The sequence below is a fragment of the Phaethon aethereus genome (assembly GCF_964289735.1).
Source record: "Phaethon aethereus genome assembly, chromosome: 23".
NCBI lineage: Eukaryota > Metazoa > Chordata > Aves > Phaethontiformes > Phaethontidae > Phaethon > Phaethon aethereus.
Window position 1 is genome coordinate 3,987,221 of NC_138599.1, and position 14,406 is coordinate 4,001,626.

The following is a 14,406-nucleotide window of genomic DNA, read 5'->3' on the forward strand; positions in this document are numbered from 1 at the left end:
AATGTTCTCTCAGGGCTTGTTTTAGGACTTGGTCTTGTTGCATCTGAGGCTACTTTGCAGGTACTTTCTCTGTATGTCACTAAATCCTGTGTGCAATTCTATGTATAAGGATTGCTTTATCTGATGACAGCTTTATTGCACCAGTTGGTAACGTGGTTCAACTTGTGCAAGTTGCTGCTGTAGACTGTATTGCATCATGCTTCTTAACACTCTGCTGTAGACTGTATTGCATCATGCTTCTTAACACTATATGTAACTGTTAAATTTAATTACTGTGAACTATGATTTAGGGTGCTGTTGCACTAATAAATAAAGCAAGGCAAACCTCTGTAACCTGAGGCACTTCTCTTAAGGTTTCATGAAATCCCTGAGACTTTTGGGTGCCTGACTCTGGAAAACTGATGTTTCCGATTTTTAAGAAAAGTAGTCATGTGCTGATTGCCTGAAAATGGGAGGCCTCCAGCCTGTTCAAAAATGACTGTGTCGTTTATAAAATGCTGGCTTTTCAGTATGGACTCTTAATGAGTTTGGGTTTGTGCCCTGTATATCTATATGCTTCAAAAAAATGTTGAAGCTTGTCAACTTGCCTGGACACACTTACATGTGCAAACATGTTGTACACTCCTGCATATATGAGCTACATAATCTCTCAGCTTCTCTGTTGCAGTTTGCTTGAGGCAAATGTCCTGCGAGGTTATGTTTAAATAATGCCATCTTGGATAATAATTTAATGTCTATTACTAATTTAATGTGAGCTGTAAGGAGTGAAGGTTCCAAGACCTGTTCCTTCAGCTCCTATTAAGATGCCAGCGTGGTCACTGAGGCTATGACGCTGACTCTTTATGGCTGAAAGAGACTCAGAAAGGTTTACTGCTCAGTTGCGAAACCTTTTCTGACAGTCCCTGTTGCACCAATCAAAGCCATTTAAACCCCAAGGCCCAAAGGAATCTTCTGAGAAGTGATAGGAAATCTTGAACGCAGGCAAGAGACACAGGCCATGGGAACCTATGATGCCAGTGCAGGCAATGTCCTTAAAAGTTCCTTTTACAGCTCTGCCTTTGTTACCAAGTTGTAACTGGGTGAAATCCACCCTGTTCTTCAGAAGAGCTCAAGCAATGAAGTAAAAAAAAGGCAGTGGATGCTGCAGGCTAATGGAGGAAATGCCTTGGCTCTTTCCTTGTGGTCCCACGTTCTTGTCTGGTGGTCTGAGTGATGGTCAAATCCTTCAGGCATCGGTGGGCAGCCTGGAAGAATCGGGACCATGGTTAATAGGAGTAATTTGATAACTGCTGAGGCCAGTACATTGGGGAGCAATTGCTTTCTGTACAAGCCAGCTGTCTCACAGGAGGCAGTACCTCAGTAGAAGCTGTCTCTCTTGACCCCGCCTTAGCTTGCTGAAGTGAAGTAAGGCTTCCATCTCCTGTTATTTAATAAGAACTTCCATTCTGATGTCTTTTCTATTTCTCTTTTTGTCTCCTTTGAGGGTTTATAGCCTGGTTCCTGTTGGAATTTTGTGTATAGATGTTAAGATCTGTGTGTTGGACTGACTTCATCCAGGACCGGTGGAGTTTTGAAGGAGTCTTATTCTCCCTTTGCTTCTTAATGTGGGTCTGATAAATCTCACTTAACAGCTACTGTTCTGTTCTTCACTTTCTTCTACCTACTGTGACTCTTCTTGGGAGATGGCATGGGTTTAAGTATTTGGAAAAGGCTTACCGCACATGTACTGTGCTGTGAATTAATCATGTTATTAAATGAGTAATCTTTCTCAAAGGTATTTCTGGCTACTTGAAACTGGATTTCTGTTGATTACAAGGAGTTCTAGTTTAAGGAGAGAGGATAGGCAAGATGGGTTTGCTCAGGTTTCTTGAGAGATGAATTACAATAGCCTAGCATCTCTAAGGAAACTAATTTTCATGGTCCCAGCAGTAAGGAGAGAAGCAGAAGGATCTCCTTCCTGTGTGCATAGAAATATTCATGAAGATGTTGAGATTGCTAGGCTGGAGTAAGAGCACTCTATCAATAAATAAAGAACATCTGTATGCCATGACATCAGTGAAGAATGAATGACATCTCTTTCGCTTTTAATTCCTTCTATTTTCGAACAGTCAGGTTATAATAATCAGCTCAAAATGACACTTGAAGTGAGTTTCTGAGGATTTGATTAAAAAAAGAAGTACTTTGTGTTGCACTAAAGGAATCCATTAAGCTCAGTGGGGGATGAGCAGCTGTGTAAGACTTCCCAAAGCCCTCTCCATGGGGGATCTCTGAGATAGCTGGCTGGCAGGTTTGAATGCCCTGGCTTCAGGCTGGAGAGATCCTGGAGGAATATTAGGAATGCAGGTTCTCCAATAAGCATATGTAGGGAAGGGAGCAAGCAGAGTGAGCGGGTGGATTTTTGGTATACTGTCAGGGATTGTAACTGCAGCAGAACTTAAATCCTATTTTTTCAGAAGGATCAAGTTTTCTTTAAAAGTAATTAGTCCTGTACTAATTAGGCGATGAGCCCCTATCTAGCTACTTTGGTATCTGGTAAAATCTTGCTTTCATCATGTCACAACTTTTGTCTCTTAGATAATGAGAGAACCCTTTTTAGACTGTTCATGAGTCTCAAACTTCAAGAATTCCTTGCTCCTTTCAAACTTCCCTGTCCAAGCGATCTGCTTATTGGCCATTTACTTAAGATTTAGGCAGCCTGCAGGCTATTGTGTGAGTCCCAATCTGAAATGCATCACCTGAAAGACAGTATTATTTTCATTTGGGATTGTGTGATTTTCCTGTATAAAGAGCTTTACTACTGTAGATTGCTGGTACCACCTTGCTGATTCTGTATTATGTAGTCCCCTTTTAAAGAGCAATGCTGGTCTGTTGGTTCTTCTCTGTAGTACTTCCTCTACTGGGCTAGAAATCTTGATCGCTGAGAGGGAATTTGGGGGAAATCCAAGTGTTTCAATGTGATTCACTTCTAATGTCCACATGTATTTAAACCTAAAGCTGACCAACCTCCATGCAAATGTTGAATATGTTGGATAGTCTTCTGGCTCAAGTAAACTCTCGTAACTCTTTATATGCCTGTTTCTTTCCTATTTGCAGCACAGAAATGCTCTGGAAGTACTGACGTATAGCACAGGAGGGGGCTGTTCACTTAGTATAGATGTAGCCTGGGATGGGAAGAGATAAAATATATAACTCTATAGGTTTTGGAACAAAACTGAGGTTTTCCAGCTGAGAGTCTCCCTTTAAAGATTAGTATCTGGGAAGCTGGAAGTTCCTACACTGCTAACTTCTGGCATTTCTTCCAGACCCCCAAATGAACTGGTTATTATTGTGGAAGAATTGCAATGGGGACAGCCTGCTCCATTCCTGCAGAGAAGAATTTCATCAGGCTATCATTAGAGTCCTAGCCTCAGAAATACAATCCGAGGCAGCAATCCTGTCTGTGTGCACCTCCCCTGTACAAGGCTGCCACTGAAAAAGTGTTGCTCAGCTTAAGTACATGTGGCTGTTCTAGTACATCAGTGGAGTGGTGAAAGAGGAGGGGCTTGGCAGACAAAGTCCTGTTCTGAATGACTTTACCTGGAGGTAATCTTTTCCGCCAGGCTGAGTCTGACATTAAAAATGGAAGAGGCCAGGGACATTTTCCACCCAAAGCTCAATGGAAAGTGGCAGGTGTCAGATTTTTGCAAATTTCTTTCTCTTAATTCACAGGCTTCTGCTGACAAAGACTTGAAGGCTCCAGCCTGGAAAAGCTCCAAACTAGATTTCTGCAACTAACTTAAAATACAAAAAATTTTTAAAAGTTGCAGGGGAAGGGGAAGGACAGAGAGGTTAAAGGTAGAAATGGTAAATCTTCAGCTTGGAGCAGCAAGGTGGGGGAGAAATCTCATTTGTACACTGCTAGTCAGCTGAAGATGTTCACTTGCATGCTGATTTAATAATTCAGAATACTGTGCCTTTGCCAGAAACGCTGAATTTGGAACAGGGATTTTCTTGTCATTCAAGTACACATGGAGAAACCTGATCACCAGTCAGGTCCTTTGGCTAACCCTTCCTGGGTTACCAGCTGCACCTTCTTTTGTGTATGAGATTCAAGTATGTGTATCCTGTGTGTAAGCTAATTCTCAATATGATGCTACTTAGTAGTCTACCATCAGATGAGGAACAGATGCTTCCAGAAAGTAGATCCCAAACGTAGGTGACTCATTTCCTGCTTCTAACAGATATGTGATAGATCTGTTTAGGGCAACACTTGTGTCTTTTGTCATGGCAATACATTTCATGGAATTCATCAACCCTGCTGACTGTGACTTGGATTAGATGCAGTCTTAGGACTTGAGGCATATGATAAAGAGAATGCACTTTAACCAGTTACTGTGTGTATGTTGCATTGTGATAGCTATTCATACTCTTAGGCCCCTATGAGTATGCAAGGTTATGCAGCTCAGTTTAGATTGTGATGGGAGAGATTCAGCATTTAGGCTGTGGTGCTTGGGAACCTCTGTGTTAAGCTGGTGTTCAAACCAGGTCATGCTTAACGTCAGCTTTCAGACAGCCACTCTGAAGTAGTGTGTAAATTCCCACCAGAGAGGGAGTGCTCTTCCCTCCGTATCTGTGCTTTCTTAGAAGAATAAAGTAAAACCAAATACCAAACCTTTGACCTAAGATATGTTAGCCTGAGACATGCAGTCTAGAACCTGTCTGGGCTCCACTGGTAGGAAGACTCCTGTGTATTGATTGGTTGGAGGAAACTGCTTTGCATAATCAGTTCAGTGCACAGCTGGGGGCATTAATCTGTGTACAGTACCTTAGGAGATATTTACTTGCTTGCACTTGGATGGAAACTAGATGGAGCAACTTGCTTTTGGACACTGTCAGCTTTGGGTTACTGAAACAGAAGAAGGTTTGAAGTGAATATTCTGGGTCTGTTAGACCTCTGAATGAAGGACTAGTGTTAATAAATATAGGAGATGTATTATATTCACAGAATGTCAAACTGTTCCTGGTTGGTTTTATTAGGAAGGTTTTCCAGGTATGTAATAGGGTAGACTTGTGCAAGAAAGGGAAGCTTTGCTGCCTAACTGACAAGGAGATTAATCTGTTTCATGTGCTTTTAGCTGTCAAACAACCTGCTACACTTATTTTTTTGCTTTTGATTTGTTCATTTAATGAAGTACTTCCAACTTCAGTTTGAACCACTACAAACTTTTCTGCTTCAACTTCTAATTTCACCTAGCTATGCAGGTGGGCTTTCTTAAGGTATTCTTAGCCTAGGATTAGAATTCACAGTCCAGGATGAACAGCAATGTTAAAAGAAAAAAAAAATCTGTATAGAAACAAGCAGCTAATAACCTGTGCAAACTGGAATTTGAATTAAAAATTTTCTTACAGTAACATTCGGTGACATCACTGTTGTGAATGAGTGGTTTAGGCTGCTTAAAGAATCACTGCTGAAGATGTTAGAAAAGAAAAACGATTTTATTATAAATTTGTAAAAAGTGCAACTTAACAGAATTCGATGGCAAGGTGTTCAGTTAGTAGAACTCCTAGGCAATATTGCTGTTCTGAAACACTAGAGTTGAGGTTTGGCTTCTTGCCCTTTGATCTAGTTGTTCCTCATGTGTTGCTATTCTTGTTCTTTTAGATTCTAATTATTTCCTCAAAGTCTGGTAACCTGAGGATAAGAAGTTGGAGTTGGGGGAAGAAGAAAAATTAGTTCTTTCCTCTTGGAGATATGTTTTTTGTTGCTTTTGTGATAAATGATTTGGTGAACTTTTAAACAAGTTGTCACAAAGTGTTGCTGTGAAAATTAACAAGTCTCCATAAACATGTTGTATAGCGATAGCAATGTGAGACATGCTGTTACTTTGACAGTGGCCCAAATATAAAAGGTTTTTAACTACATACCCATCCAGCCTCAGACCCAGAGGACAGCCGCTAGTTGAGAGCGCACAAGGTAGCAGAAACCTTCAGGTGAAGAGTGCGTGCATGTGTCCTGGTAAGGATGATAATATTTCTGAAGCATCAGCAGTTTCACCATTGTATCATATCCTATTCTGCTACTGCAAGATTACTTATGAATCCAGTCTTAGTTGTGGTTGTGGTAATGCAAAAGAATATTCTCCCTGCCTACTGGAAGATAAAATCTAAAGACTAGAACAACTGTACGTGATCAGAGTGGAAGTCCAGAAATTATATCTGTGTGATGCTGGTTGGTAGTAAAAGCTTAGTAGATCAGTATAAGAAGTAGACAAGCACAGTATGACCTTCTCCTTTGCATCATCCTGATGTTTTACAAGGAGTGATTTGGAGACTCCTTGAGCCAGAGGCTGTAACTGCCTCCCAATGTTTGACAGTTGAAAAAATAAACTATTTAAAGTCAATGGAGCTGGGGGAATTGGAAGAAGATAAGATCTACTGTTTTAATCTAGTCTATTCATGACTCAGTACTGCTTCTTACAAGTATATGGCTCAATGCTTTATCTAGCATCCCGTCTCATTGCTTATGTGAGATTTCCAACAGCATAAACAGTCTTAGGCTTTAATGTGAGTCACTGTATGCATGCTTAGTTATGCTTATAACTATGCATTTAGATAAGATGGTCTATCAACATCTGCTTGTGTTACAGGATAAAGCATGCCTGTGCATTACTGCAACTGCGAATTCCTTGAAGAAAACATCATGTGTTTCTGTACTTAGTGCTGCATTATTCCTATGCTTAAATAGATTTAAATATTATATGTAATAGCACACAGATTACAACATCTATGATTCCCTACTAATGGAAAATTGGTCCTTTAAGTCTAGTGTATGTAAAAAGTTCCGCTTCGTATGTTCTTTCAGCATGTAGCTCTGAATTATTTATGTCTGACCTTCAAAAAGCAAGGAAAAAAGAAAACCCAGTTAATGGAAATGCTTTTAAAATGTAAATATCTTTCATAAGTACATTGTGTGTCTGTTTGGAACGAAGACAAAATAACATGTCTGGGAGATGATAAAGTAAAAGCTTTTTGGAACATAAATTGTAGGAACTCGTGACCTGATGTCTTTGAGCAAGGGGATGCTGGGTGGTCTGTCACTCTGGGTGGGGGACGATGCAAGTTCTGGTATTATGAAGCATATAGATGTAGCTTTTCTCTTATGCTGTATCTCATTCTTCATAATGAAGCAAAACAGTGAGAGAACACTGAAAAGTTTATTTTCTGGGAAAAGGTGATACTTGATTACTTATACTGCTATAGTTACCCAAACAGGGGCATTCCTGGTTTTGCTAACCAGATGGAACAAGCCTTGTTGTAACCCTTGCCTGACATAAGCATGGTGTTTAAATAGAAGTGACCCTGGCCTTTCAGACAAGAGGATATTTCCATTATTTTTTGGCACCAACTTTTCTATCGCGTGTAGTTGGCTGTTGTGACTCTTAGCTTTTCCTGCACCACCACCCTTTGTTTAGTAGGAGAATTTTGATCACTTCACTGAATAACTGGAGTTGTTAATCCTCTGGTTTTGCCTGAGTTTCAGAAGGGAAGGAGATTGGGAGCAAGAGTGCTACTTTGGCTTCCACCCGCAGTTACTCTGCTGGACTGGATAGGCAGAGAAAGGTTGCAAAAAAGCTGACATGCTTGCTAGCATCTGCTGGGCATTGCAGTCTATGTGGTGGGGGCCTAGCGATGTTCTGCTGCTGAAACAACATTCTCCTGTGCAAGCAATAATGAATGTTAATAGTACCTTCTCTGTTTATGCAAGTCATTCTTCCTTTCCCCAGCTTTCCTGAGAGCTGGCCCACTCCAACTGCACCTTCAATGAGTTCAGGTAGGAGTGCTGAGTAATTAGAGGTTGGGGATCAACAGCTGTATCAGTGTGTGAAATTGGTGCTATTTCCCACAGTGTATATGAAATCAACTTGGTGTCAAGGACAGCAGTCAGTTTGTATTCTTCCTTTCATCTTCATTGCAAGGAGCCCCTGAGCCACTTCCCAGGCTGTCCCATCACTGTGTGAAAAATTATTTCCCCCTTAGTCTGTGGGGGACAGTGGTGGGAGGGAACACTGAGGGGTGGAAAGGTTGATGTGAAGGGAGCAGCAAATATCCTGATATCTGAGAATCAGAGAGGCTAGCTATAAAATGCACACTCTTCTCTGCACTATCCAGATCAAGTGATTTGCTTGTTTTGTTGACTGATGCTTGATCTTGAAAGTGGATGTTCATTCAAAGTTCTAGAGTGACAGCTCTGCAGCCCTCAATTTATCCATTCCTCAGAATAACTTGGCAGCAGATTTGACATGACCTCACTACAGGGGAATGATTGGATGTCTGAAGGGAAGATAGGGGATTGATGCAGTTACGTAATAGAGAAGGAAGATTAACTTGAATGTCTCATCTGCTGATCAAAAGTGTGATCTCAGTGTTGTCATGTGAACTTAAGACTGGATGTGCACTTCAAGAATCAGATTCCGTGATGCTTGCTGAGTCTTTTGGGCCTGCAAGCTTCTGACATGGCTACACGGACCTTTTGGGAGTTGTGCCTTGACATCTGAATGCAGAAGTTCCACACTCTACTGAAGATAACTAAAGGCTGTTAAAAGGAAAAATATGTTCCATGCAGATATGCAAGTTGTTACAGATACTGTGTTTTTTACAATGTCTAACCGCAAAAAGGAAAGAAAATGTTGCTTAATGAATAATTCGCAGATAACGCTCTATTAGGATTACTTCTTCTAACTGGGCAGATGCTTATCAACATTCCTGGTTTTCTGTAGCTTCTGTGTTGGAATCTTGGTTACTGGATGTTAATTTTTAGAAGTTGTAGAGCCAGATGGAGGAACAAATTACAAGAACAATGAGGATGCATTGTTGTAACCCAACACATCTGCCTTACTTTTCTAAAGGAGCTGGGTTGTTATAGTGAAAGGTAAAAGAGCTGAAATTGCTTTATCTTTCAGAACTTTGTTGAACAGATCATGAATTGGAGAATTGTGGTAAAAGCCACCCATTAATGTGGCATAACTTCCATGCTGACCAGTATCACCTAGGGATATTGTTGGGTGCTGCTGCTTGTTTTAATTGGAATTCCCAGTTTTTACAAGATAATCCTCTCTAACTTAGGCCAGAGGAAAATGTGGTTTCCCATTTGGTTTTACTACCCCATGTTTGCTTGGTTTGGTATGAGAACAGAACTAGAAGCTGCTGTTATCTAGGTGTGTATGTGTCTTGGCACTAGCTCACTCTTGCTATGAGCGTACATATAGATGCCTGATCAGAAAGGACAGGTAATTCTTGGGACAAGGGCAGTGCTCTTGGGACTCCTGCAATCGGTGTCTTATTGCCTGGCTCTACTACAGAAGTTGTGGGTAATATGGAGCTATTTGCATGATCTCTCAATGCCTAGGTCACCCATCTGTGAAAGGAGGGCTATAATTTCTTAGCCCATTAGTATTTACAGAGCAGAGAATTCATAGCGGGTACATGGGTAGTCCCCTCTTGAAACAGAATTTTTTGGCCTGTCCAGGGACTCTTTTCCACAGGACCTCAGGGAAAAGCGACTCCCAAACTGGAAAATGATGGTGAGGAGAGGACAGAAGTGAGAACAATGCACTGGAGGTGTTCATAGCCTGTGTTGCTTTCAGGGATAGGACATGAGATGAGGGAAGCCTTACACATGTTTTGTGGCTTTAGTGTTTGAGGAGTAGAAACTTGGCTTGTATGGAGAAAAATCTGAATAAATTTGGGGCCTGTTATTTGTCATTCCTCTGGCAGCAAGGCATGCATATCCACCATCTTTCAGAGGGCTTCGGCTATTCATGCATGTGTGCACACACCACCTACAGTGTGTGGTATTTGTCTAACTTTTTTCCTTCAGCTGGGAAGATGTTTGTGATTGCTGGTAGTTTAGGAATGCAACCTACTCCTACTTTGTATTTTGCACAGTGAAGTAGAAACTATCACCTTGTTTCAGATTCTCCTGTCACGTTGATTACAATGATCTTAGAGAAGAACAGAATGATCTTTAGCAGCAGAAACCCATGATTCTTGCAGCTTTCATGTTCTGCAGGAAATGCTAGAAATTGTTCAGCCTGGCTATCAGTATCTGATGGAGTTGGAAATAAAATAAGACAATTTCTTATTCCTGCTTACCTAGCAGTGGGACTTTTAAAATTAGGGATACATTTTTCCTTGTTTTGTGCCTTCAGTGTAGTATTGATGATGAAATCATCTAAGTAGGTGCCACTCGCACCCTGTGCTCAAACAGGTGAGGTAAAGGCAAGGACCAATTTAAGTGAACTTGGATTTCAGCTTTGTGTCACCTGAAGGCTTTGAAGATGTGAGTTGATTCAAAGGTGGTATCATCATGGCTAGACTGTGTTCTGGAGTTAAGACAGGGTAACATGGGATGTGTTTACCTGTGGATCATCCACCATAGCTAGATGTGCTACTTCATTCTGTAGCCTACATTGATAATGTAGGCTTCTAACTTTGATCCTTATCTAGTGGTTTGTGGTGGGTACAATTTTTGCTTACATTAGATACCTGCAGTATATAGTTTGTGGGTATTGACATTGAGCATTTGTTAAACTGCTACCATGAGAAAGGAAAAAAAATGCTGTCATGTTTTTTGCTAAGAAGTATACCTGTATCTTTGAGCTAAATGGAAATGCAACATTTCTCTACAGTTGCTGGCCCACAGCATTTTAACAGCAATTCAGAGAATATTTATCATTTGAAGGTGGAATAGGAAAAAATACCAGACTTGTAACTTGAAATCACAGAATCACTAGGTTGGAAAGGACCTTTAAGATCATCAAGTCCAACCATTAATCCAGCACCACCATGTCCCCTAAACCATGTCCTGAAGCGCCACATCCACACGTTTTTTGAACACTTCCAGAGATGGTGACTCCACCACCTCCCTGGGCAGCCTGTTCCAATGCCTGACCACCCTCTCAGTGAAGAAATTTTTCCTAATATCCAATCTAAACCTCCCCGGGCGCAACTTGAGGCCATTTCCTCTTGTCCTATCACTGGTTACTTGGGAGAAGAGGCCAACACCCTCGTTGCCACAACCCCCTTTCAGGTAGTTGTAGAGAGCGATAAGGTCTCCCCTCAGCCGCCTCTTCTCCAGACTAAACAACCCCAGTTCCCTCAGCCGCTCCTCATAAGACTTGTGCTCCAGACCCCTCACCAGCTTCGTTGCCCTTCTCTGGACACGCTCCAGCACCTCAACATCCTTCTTGTAGTGAAGGGCCCAAAACTGAACACAGTATTCAAGGTGCGGCCTCACCAGTGCCGAGTACAGGGGCACAATCACTTCCCTACTCCTGCTGGCCACACTATTCCTGATACAGGCCGGGATGCTGTTGGCCTTCTTGGCCACCTGGGCACACTGCCGGCTCATATTCAGCCGGCTGTCAACCAGCACCCCCAGGTCCCTTTCTGCCGGGCTGCTCTCCAGCCACTCCTCCCCAAGCCTGTAGCATTGCATGGGGTTGTTGTGGCCAAAGTGCAGGACCCTGCACTTGGCCTTATTAAACCTCATACAGTTGGCCTCTGCCCAGAGGCACAAGAGACACAGAGATATAGATATAGACACTATAGAATAGACAGTGGTGTATTTCAGTCATTAAATACAGGGGCATAAGTCAAAACCAGTGAAGCTGAGACTGCTTCTGTTGATGTTATGAAAAATAGAACTGGAGAGGAGATGCACAACAGGATGAAAGCTGTGGGGCATGACAGACACAGGTTTATTAGAACCAGAGTCCAGACAGTAGCTGTTTTTAAAACTAAAATTTATACTGAAGTAAGCCTCCGTGTCTCATCCTGTCCCTCAGAGGGGGTGGCTGAATGATGTTCAACTCGGCGCTGTTCATGTTGACAGTAGGTTGCACTACAAATGCAGAACAGCTATTATCTCTGACTTTTTATTTCCTTCTCAGTGTTGGGCTAAGGGGAAATTTGGCCTTTAAAAAGCCGCTGTGTTTCATGAAAATGCGATTTCCAACTTCAAAGCTCGTGTTTTTGTATTTGACTATTGGTTAATGGATTGTGAAATAATGACTTTCCGGGCTCTTATTCTTTTAGTAACGATGCCACCTAGTGGGCTTGATCGGTGGGCAGGATGGTGGGCTGTGTGAAACGGTGGGGCCGGTTAGACTGAGCAAGGCTGGAAACGGCAGAGCAGAGCATGTACCCAGTGCTTTGGAAAGGCTGATATGATTTGCCTTTGTCTATGTTCTACTTACTCGCCTTACCTAGCAACAATTTTCCTGTTAAGAATTACTTTTTACACTTAGTTACTCCATTGATACCTGGTTACTTCCAACTTCTCACTAAAGAGAAGGCCTATCTGGTAGATTTTAATTTGCAGTTTTAAAACCAGCGGGTAGTAAGTTTGAATTTCTGGACACCTCTATCTAATACATATCAAAGAAATATAGGGCCAACAATAGCTTATTAATTGGAAATTGTATTAACTTTTAATTCCTGAACATTGCTCCTTTACTCAAGATTTCAAAGGGCTTAGCACACAGGTTGGTTAATGTAGTTAAATCCCACATCCATCTGAGATAGGTGAGGCATGGAAAAGTAGCTTGAAAGTATTTCTAGTATCTGGGGCTGTTGTGCAACCCTTCCACTTACCAATATTGATGAGATCCCTTTAAGAATGAGATCAATTGATTTTTCTGTGCTGTTCTCATGTCCTAAAAAAAAAAAAAAAAATCCTGTTGTGGAAAGAGTTGATATACCTTTCTTCTTCCTAGAGAAAACATCTGGCACCTTTTCAAAGGCAAGCGTGGTAGAGAGAACAGTCAGACTTTTTGGCCTGTGGCATCAACAAAAATAGTGGTTATTACATGCTGTGGTATCTTATGACAGTGATGGACAGAAGAAAATAATTCTGGTAATAGTAGAGCACAGGGCAGTTGCATGGATTTGTTCTACTTATTTGCAGGAGGTAAAAAGAATCCTTCTCACCACTATGACTAAGTGTCTAATTATTCGGAATAAAAAAAATTTTTGAAAAATCATCTAACTTCATAAAATGGCTGTCTGTCTTGTCAGAGCTAGACTCCCAATGCTTTGCATGCTGGCAGAATGCTTTACTGTTCAGGCTTAAGCCACGAGTCTCATGTTGGAGTTGATATGTGCAATGGTTTAAAACTGGTGGATCCCATCCATGAAAGGAGCAATGTGTACTTTTTCTGTTTTCAAGGGGAAGTGGTTAAAAAAAGGGGGCTTAGCCAAGAGGCCTGGGCTAACAGTCACGTGGGTTTGAGCCATGTGTATTACTAATCTGGTCATTCACACCTTGTCCTGAGCTGGAGTGGGCTACATGTCTCCAGCCTCTTGGCTGCTGTGTAGCAGCTGACACATGGCAACTTGTTACACCTGAGTGTACCAGGTGTAATCTACGAAAAGTCCCTGAGTATAGTTAAGCTTAAAGTACTGTGGACTGTGGCAGTAGTGTAGGCAACACCTCATCTTTCCACCTCTATTCCTTATGTTTGGTTTGTTAGGAATCCATCTATGCCTTGCTAGGGATGAACCTCTTGTGTGCTGGGTATGTGATACACATGGGCATTTTTTGCAAGCTGGGTCTATGTGGTTCTCCTACAAGATGTCAGTAGTAACTTGTAAATTTCTTTGTGCTAACTATGTTCTTGCTGTAAAAGATAATCAAAAGAGTTTGTGGCCTGAAAAATTTGTGTACACATAGCACTATTTAGGTATTTTCTTTAGCATTTTGTATTTTTCCCATTGTTTCAGTGTAGAACTACCTGATTCTGAATGGGAGAATAGATGCTTGAACATAGCATTTTTAACTAGATGCCTGCAGAATCTCACCAAGAATCCCCTTAAATGTAGAGGGTTGGGAGGGAAAAAAAACAGAAATGCCTGCCATGGAAATACTAGATTGCTTTGTCCCAAGAAACAAGTGTGTGCGAAATGAGCTTGTGGGTTGCCTGCAAACCAGAAATATCCTCTGTTTCCATTTCATGACAAGCATTCCTGGGGGAGACTGACAACAGTTTTTAAATTACTATCTTGATATACAGAATAAGCACTGTCTGACAAGGATGTGGGCCTATCAGAAAACATACTTAGCATAGAAACTACAAATGCTAAAAGTGAAAGTATGAAGCAAAAGAAAACAGAGGAGGCTAGCTGGCTGGGAGAGATTTGTGCTAGTTTAGAGCTGGAGCTTCTGCTCAGATGTAGCCCTTCTCAGCAGGGATTGGAAGCCACACTTGGCTGCTTTGTGAAATGTCTTTCCTTCCGTTCGCAGCTCTCAATCATAATTACTCTGGGAAGCATAGATCACTTGAGTCTACTAGACAAAAAGATGAAAAATGAGTTTTGGTACAGCTCAGAATCTGAGTAAGTACAGGACATCTAGTTTTTGTCTTGATC